Source organism: Pyxicephalus adspersus, chromosome 2 (assembly GCF_032062135.1).
Source record: "Pyxicephalus adspersus chromosome 2, UCB_Pads_2.0, whole genome shotgun sequence".
In the NCBI taxonomy this organism is placed as follows: Eukaryota; Metazoa; Chordata; class Amphibia; order Anura; family Pyxicephalidae; genus Pyxicephalus; species Pyxicephalus adspersus.
In genome coordinates, this window is record NC_092859.1 from 90,883,822 (window position 1) to 90,892,800 (window position 8,979).

Below are 8,979 nucleotides of genomic sequence, written 5' to 3' on the forward strand. Positions count from 1 at the left end.
GCAGAAGTAATTAACCTTTAGGGAGCTTCTCACCAAAACTACGATTCCCATTGCAGGGGTTGCCTAAAAAAATTTGCTTCTGGGAACATCAGTGAGTTAATCACACAAGCAGGAAATCACGTGTTGGGTACTTTCTGTACACTAGTGGTGTACAGAACACCTCCAGATGGCCAAATTTGATTTAATTTTTTACCATTAAAGTGTACCTAAACTCAGAAATTTCACTTTACATAAAAAGGTAGACAACCCATTTTTTATTTTGCCTAGGCGATCCGCAGTGGGATTGGCAATACGCTTCATACATTCAGTAAATTTTTAGGTAGCTCATGTGCCTCTGTTTCCTTTTCTGTCCATCTTATTCTCCTGCTCATTTAAATTTCTGTCATTCAATGTTCATCTCTTCCCTCTCAGTCTACCTGGCAACACTTTCTTTTCCTGTACCCGTTCTAACCTGTCCCCCTAATATCTCCTATTTCTTTAACCTCTACTATTCTTCCCCAGAGTCTTCGGTATCTCACACTTTTTTGTCTACACTTCTGCTTCTCCTTACTGTCCCCTACCCTATTTTTACCCTTTTTTCTCCTAGATATCATCAGTGTCTCCCTCTACTGCGTCGTTTCTGCTGCTTCATCGCACTGTCTCCCACTTACCAACATTACCAACCTTTTCTCATGGCATCAGTGTCACTATCCTCTGTCTACCCTGCTCCTTCTTCCTGTTTCTTCAGTGTCACCCTTTCCCCAATGTCTCCCATTGGATACCCTCTTCTATTAACATCATAAGTTCTTCTTGTTCCCAATGAAAAGAGCAAACCAGCTATTTCCCAGTGTATATACATTTTCCCTCTTGTGTGCCCGTCCTGTTTCCCTCTTTGTACAATTGTCTTCCTGTCCTGCATTACTTGCTTATTTTTCCCTATGTAGTCCCATGTGCACTCTTCTTCATCTTCCCTGTATCATTAGTATCACAATTTTTTTACTCATTTCTCTATCTGACCTGTATCATTAGTGTCTCTTTCCCCTGTACTGTCTGCCCCTTCCACCCTATATCATTCTTGTCTCCTCTTCTGCACTCTCTGCCTCTTTTCTATCCAATGTGTTAGTATCCTTCTCTTCATCTTCCTTTACTCCTTTCTCAAAATGTCATCAGTGTCTTCGACTTTCACTCTCGGTCTTTTTTTTCAGTGTCATCCGCATGTCTGTTTTCTGCACTATTGCTGTAAAATGTACATTATTAGTTTCAGTGGGAAGGACATGATCTGTACACTTTTATTATTAATATTATTATTAATAAACAGGATTTATATAGCGCCAACATATTACGCAGCGCTGTACATTAAAAAAGGGTTCCAAATGAGAGACGGATAGAGACAGTGACACAGTTTTCTCTCACTTCCTTCTGCATCTCCCCAATAAGACAGGCAGCAGGAAATGAGCATGCAGGGTATTTCTGTCAGAACACTGTTCTTGCTGCCTCAGATTTAGTTCACATAAGGTCAGTCCGTGCATGTCACCCCAAAAAAAGCAGCATGAGCAGCAGAGGTGTCCCCTGTGTGATCAGGGAACAGGAAGTGTCAGCAGAGCCATCTGTGGGGTCACCTTGTACCCAGGGTGTAGTGTTTTCCTGGGATCCTTCCCTGCCCGGGCTCTGCTCATCATCATACTCATCATTATACTCATCATCGTACTCATCATAATCGGAGCCCCAGCCCCCTCGCCGCATTGCCCAGCTCGGCCCCAAAGCAGAGGCGAGCCATGTTCTCCTTGATGGACTTGCAGATTGGCCTCTTGCTGCCGTCACACGCAGTCATTGAGCAGCAGGACTTTGGGCACCCTTATAATGTCCTCTATCACCCCCCGGCACTTGTCCCTACAGCGGACCCCATTGAACAGGCGGCCGCAATTGGTCAGATAACGGGTGAGCGAGGCATGGCAGCGCCGGTCACTCTCACAAAGTCTGCAGGCTTCCATACAGCCCATCACTGCCCCACGCGCAGCGCCACTTTCGCTGGTCCTCGGCATGCATGGCTCGATGGCCCACTTTATGGATTTACACAGCTCGTCCGCGGCGCAGTCACACTCCTCCAGAGACGGGCCGCCCTTGGTGTATTTCAGCTCGATGAGGGTTACTGTGTTTTCTATTGGAACCAATATTTCTGATTTTGCTAAATATCTAGATCAGAGGGTGTCAAACTCTGGCCCGCAACCTCCTTTTTTTTGGCCCCCAAAGGAATTATAAATATGAATTGCAGCTGGCCCACCGCTGCATTGAAATAGCGCTGCTACTACAATTCCCGGCATCACTCACGTCTATAGACCAGCGGGCTCTCTGCTTGTGCGTGGCCCCACATTGGACTGTTTTATAGGCGCAAGTAATGCCAGGAATCGTACTGGTGGCATCACTTGCATCTATAGAATGGGTCTATGAGTCCAGCTACTCATACCATTAAGCCCTGCATTGGGCTGTTTTCTTTACACAGGTAACTGTAGTAGCAGTGCTATTTCAGTTTCAAGGTTGGCCTGCGACATTGTCTAAAGTTTTAATTTTGGCTCACTGTGTATTTGAGTTTGACACCCCCGATCTAGATGGAGTCAATACACAACATATGCTCTGTGAAACTCTCCTACATATAAAGCAAACGGTCAGTAGTGAGCACTCCTGCTTTTGCAGCACTAAGAACCCAGGTTTCATGCTCAACTGGGACACTATCTGCATGGATATTGAATGGTCTCCCCTTGTTTACATGGGTTTCCCTCCATAGCTCAAAAAATATACTTGTAGGTTAATTAGCTTCTCCCCTAGATTACGATAATGGCATATGACTATGGGAGGCACATTAGATTATAAAACCCTCAAGGGACAGTTAGTGATACGACTATAGATTATGTAAATGCCGTGTAATATGATAGCACTATATAAATACCATATATTAATCATAATGATGCTCTGAAAGGCAGAATGTGTAGATAATATTCTGGGGATCTTTTAATAGAAAATGTAATCAGCTCAAAGTGGCCTTGCCAATATTATCGTTAGCTATATTAAGAACTGAAAACCAGAAATACAGGTAAAAGGACAAATAAATCTAAAACTACAATTCATTTTGAATCTGTTCTATCTCAAGGATAATCACCATACATGTTGTGTATGTAACAAATTTTTATATGCTGAATACACAGATATCACTTTCTGGATATTTTAGGAGAATGACAGACTTTCCTTATATTTCTAAACTGTATAATATTTCAGGAATATCTCATGCTCAGTATTTGTGGTATACAATAAATAGGGTAAATAAACAGTTTACTGAAATAACCTGATGATCTGATTTTCTATGTCTATAATAATGCACATTGCTAAGGAAATTGAGAAACACAAACTAAATGCCATCTCTAATTCCTTTATACTGCAATCATGATACTAATAATAATCTAGTGCCTTTAATAGCCATACAATGGACTAAAGCCAAATCTTGTACTCTGCACAGTGTATCATGTTTACTGAATAGCTTAATTTAGTTTTGCTTGTATGGATATAAAGAAGTGAAATATTTGTAAATATAAACTTTTCAATGTGCAAAGAGAATGTTCATAAAATGTAATTGTTACCAGTGGATGATAATATTAAGTAATATTAATAATATAGTAATTAATAAGTAATAATAATAGTTTTCTTTTTTATTCGTGTGTAATATTGCAAGGATTTCGGCTGAATCTGAATTTAATGTTATGACTGTGCTTTAAGCGCTGCACTGCAAAACACATTATCATACCTTAGCAATAACATCAAGGCTGATCGTATAATGGACTTGTCTGCCCTCTAGTGGAAGAATGAGGTACATGCACCTAAACATATGTTCCGATAAATAATCAGATTTTCTTTATCTATATGTTGGAATATTGGTTTATTACAAACTAGAAATAAAGCATAGGATATTAAAAAAAGGTTTACCGGTTTGAATATAATATTGCTTTTATACTAAACAAATACCTAAATATCACTAGAAACATAAATGCAAAAAAAGATAGATAAATAGATTGCCATGGTGTAAATATAGTGCCAGTCTGCATGTATTTTATACAAATGTTTTTTTATGATGTTACTTAGTTGGGTTCACGTTCTGTCCACTTCTGTTCTGTTTAAATTACCAAAATTTAATAAAACATACTTAAAAAAAATGTAGTATGTTATAGCCTTATTGTGAGTCCACATCACTGATACCTAACTGCCTTGGCACCACAGTCTCCTTAAAAATGTAAAACATCTGCATCTGATGTATTATTGTTATAGTTGTATTCCACACTAAACTCCAGTTCCCCAGAAAAGGCTATGTTGGAGTGAATTGCTGAGAACCTCAAAAAGGGTTTACACAAACATCCTCTTTACCTGCAGGAGCTGAATTCTTCATTGTTCAGAAGAAATATGGCAGCCTTCCTCCATGTATTGATTATCGTGGTCTTGTTCCATCCCCGTGAAGAATTGATATCCACTCTCTCCATCAAGATCTTTGACACCTCCAAGGTGCACAAATATTTTCCCAAGTGGACCTGTTGAACACATACAATCCTATCCAGATCTGAGAGGAAAGCAAATAGAAGACAGCTTTTAACACTTTAGATGGGCACTATTAATATCTATCCATGCCCTTTGCACTTTTTCCAGCATTTAGTCAATTACATTTTCTAAGGTTTCCTCTTCTACTTCTACCCATTCCCAGTAACTACGGACTTATCTCACCATGGACTTTATCACAGATCTACCAACATCTTATGGTTGCACAGTAATTTAGGCATTTCAGATATCCTGCCTTCTTTCTCTTGTAACCTGTTTTCCGGAGATTCTAACCCTCTATGCCAGTCTTTCTCAAAACACTTAAAATATTTGTTATGTTTCGGACAACCTCTGGTAAAATTAATAATCAGAGGTTAGTGGGATAAAGTCCCCCTTATATAGTGGTGGTCAGAATACCAGCCATAACAGACAGCTAAAAAATAATTGATTGGATCTGCAAAGGAGCATTGGAAGAATAGCTATGCAAGTACCAATAAATGGGGGGTTAATCAGTCACCTCATGAAACCCCTTGCAACACTTTGAGGTACCTTAGGGTTCTACCGCACCTTGGTTAAGAATGGCTGCTCTATGCTATGCAGAAGACTTCCATCTTATCTGGTCCCATCCCTCTGCCAAGATCAACCCAGTTTGCTACAAACTACAACTTGTTGGGCTGCTCAATTATTTCTATGTTTGATGCTGAAGCCACTGGCCTTGAACCATTATTCCTGCTCTTGTGCTCAAGCTTATCTGGCTGTCAATTTTTTAAAGGAATATAGGATTCACCAAAATTTGGACTCCCAGTATTTCTGGGGGGGGGGGGGGGGATTCATTATCCAGTTGACTAGAAGGGTTATGGCCTCAACAAGAGATCCTAGGTTTTTGCTTCAGATATTTTAAATTTTAGGTTATTTTCTTCCTAAAAGAATTCCACCTGGGATCTCCATGGAAGGAGAGACGCGGTGTGTGGCGGGATGGTAATGTTATACTCTTAAGCTCCAGGTCTCTTTTCTGTGCACATGGCCACCTGGACCTTGGGTTTCACCTGGAGTGTTGCTCCCTCAGGAAGCCAGGAGGCAGATCTCTTGATTGGGCTGGACATTCAAAGGTTTTATAATGCTTGACTTGGCATTCAAGGTAAACTAACACTAAGTCTCTGCTGGTGTGCCGTAGTGACATAGTCTATCATCAGAGACATTGGGCATGATTTATTAAAGCTCTCCAAGGCTGGAGAACATACACTTTCTTAAGTAAACCTGGGTGATCCAGCAAACCTAGAATGGATCTGATCCAGGATTGGAAACATTTACTAAAAATTAGCAAATCCATTCCAGGTTTACTGATGAAAGTCTATCTTCTCCAGCCTTGAAGAGCTTTAATAAATCAGGTTTAATGTAAACCTATGTACCTCCAACCCTGAGTGTCTCCTGTGACCATGTGTTCCCCCAGTGATCCCATTTGTCTACAATGACCTCCACTGACCAAGTGCATCTCCAGTGATGTGAACCTTCTGTGACCACAAGCATCTCCAGTGACCTGTGTATCTCAAAGTGACCTTGTGTACCTCTGGTGACCCTGGGTACTTTCTGTGACCTTTTATTGCATTCTCTTCCTAGTTTTCTCACCTTGGATTTTTCACAAATATGTGACTCCAAAAAAATTACTTGTGATTTATTGAACTCTGATTTGTAAAGTTCTGGAGCTGGAAGAAGTAAGCTGTAAGAAAGAGAAGGTAGATCTGTGGGCATTGACAGAGGAGTTCCCTTCTTCCCTGTCACCACCCCTTTAGCTGGAAAAATGTGATTCTGGTCTTCCGGTCTTTTACCATCCCACTGCTGTAAGTTTTCCTTTCCTTAGGTGAAAGATCCAGCATCTGAGTTAGATAATACAGACATTAGAAGTAAAAAAACAACCTCACAAACCCCATAAAAAGTACCATGCTTATCAGCCAGTAGAACATGGCACCCCTCACTGGTCAGCTGAAGTTCTGGAGAAAGTTTAGCAGATTGAGAAGCTCCTGTAAGACTCCAACCTGAATAGGAGCTTGGTGACAATATCAAGACAGTGACATTGCAGCTGCCCAGCAATGCTATGCATTTGGCACCACCCTTAATATTTACTCCAGGGCTCCATTTAGTCTGGAAAGGGGAAAACCCAGTAAAGGTTTACTATATGCTCCTAGCAAATCCAGAAGGAGCCCAATTAAAGTAGAAGCACTGCACAATCTTTAAAAAAAAATTGTACATAAGCCTCCATTGCTGATCACGTTTAGAACCTACTAGCTGCCTGCCTACTAAGATGCTCCAAATTTCTCATTATTTTCTAAACCACTGTGGGGGATTATCTTTAACTCACTTGCTGCAAAGAGGTATCTCAGGCTTTAACCCTAATTCCGGGGTGAATTGCCCACTTATATTTACAAAAATCTCCCAACACACAAGGAAAATCTGAGGTTTTTCCTTGCAGGGGATCGTCCTTCACAGCATGACAAAACAACAAAACAAGTTTAGCCTCCTGGCTTGGTATCAGTCCCACAGACAAACTTTGGGAGATCTCCTGGGCTCTCCAAGCATGCAGGCTGCAAACAGCTTGTCCACCTCACGCTCCAACTCCACCTGTCTCAAGGACCTGGTCTAGTTTTTATAATCAATGGCCAGGTGCCTCAGATTCATCCTCAATTCCTGGACTGGGAAAGGGATGGAGTGCCTACCCCATCATTCCTTCCAGGACACTCCAGGCCTAGATCCAAAATAAAGAACTTGATCTCTGCAGCAACACAATTAGGCAGACCCGATCCAGAGTTATTTAATGCCAAATATCCACTAAATTTGGCATCAAGTGTTTTATTCTACCACACCACCAACCCAGAACAAATATTCAGATCAGCTGGTCATTTCTTTTCATTTTTAATGGCTGTATTCTCTGGGTTAGTGACAATAAAAACAGACCAGAACCAGACATAGCTGGCTGTATAGCTTTTTCAAAATAGGGCCAATGTTGGTAATATTTCTTCTAGTTCAGATTTTCTTCTAACAAAATATCAAACACGTGGCAGGCACAATCTCCCACTAATCTGCCTCATTATTATTATTATTATTTTTGACTGTTTATATAATGCCAACATATTACGCAGTGCTGTACATTAAATAGGGGTTGCAATTGACAGACAGATACAAACAATGACACAGAATGAGGAGAGGACTCTGCACAGAAGAGCTTACAATCAAAGAAGAGGGGGAAGTAGCTCATGTTAGGTGCGTCTCATATTAAGCAGTTTGAGTTTTTACCTTTTCCTATTACACTTTGAAACCTGTGGTCCAATTGAAATCCCAAAATTTTCATTGAAATATTACTATAACAACAAGGGTGCATAATTATTTGTATTATTACATTATTATATATTTATTACATCATATCTATTTAAAATATTATCACAATAATCTTTGCATTCCAATCCAGAGATGGGCATACTGACTATAACAATACTACTATAACTAATGCAAACACATAAAACTGCTGCAATGAGAAATCTTTATAAACAAAGCATAGAGTTTCAATGTAGCAAACATTCTAAAAGAAAAAATGGGTTGCTTTGTTCCTGATATACTTTTTATTACATTTTATATAAAATAAATTAGCAAATTAAACTGTTTAATAGACCAATGTAATTAGAAAGCTTTAATACCGCAAGTTATTTTTTTTTATCATACAAACAAAATAAACATTTGAACCCCTACTTGTAAAAGCAAGGAGAAATTTGCAGTAACCTATATTAACCATACGGCAGTATTTTTTGATGTAATCAGCCTTTTAAATATTTACACTTTGCATTTGTAAGTCTGGTAGTGCAGGTCAGTGATAGATGCACATACCTCACCAGTCCACCAGAGGCCAAAAAAAAGGAAGTTGAGCTGCTGCCTTATGCTCATCTCATAGTTAGCCAGACTCACTAGACCAGAGGTAAACTCCGGCCTTTAGGCGGGATACGTCCTAGCCAGTATTCCAGTCTGGCCTAACGCACCCCTAGTTATTTATTGTTAGATCCGGCCTAATTGAATTGTCATCGAGTTTCGCACAGTAACCCCAATTACTACACCTAAAGAGCAGAAGCAACGCGCAGCTACCAGTCTCCAAAAGGTTGACCTCATATGTCCTGTCTTCAACCCCGAATGGACTGACAAATTATTCTTCGTCCAACGCGGCAACAAAGCCCTGTGCTTAGTGTGCAACAACACCATCAGCACTTTCAAGCTGTCGAATCTCAAGGGGCATTTCGATGCCAAGCACACGCACACGTACAGAGACTACACTGCGGATGAGCGGAAGACTGAGGTTGCTGTCCCTCTTCAAGAAGCAGGCCTCCAAAGCTTCTGAGGCTGCTGAGCGTCACACTCGTGCCTTCTATGAAGTGTCCCTGTTGATTGCGA

The 8,979-nt window shown here is 40.5% G+C and overlaps 1 pseudogene; it reads right to left on the reverse strand.

The window, feature by feature from the left end:
* Positions 1 to 1,509: 1,509 nt before the first annotated feature.
* LOC140322465 (growth arrest-specific protein 1-like) lies at positions 1,510 to 4,408 on the reverse strand (annotated as a pseudogene).
* Between the last annotated feature and the right edge of the window lie 4,571 nt (positions 4,409 to 8,979).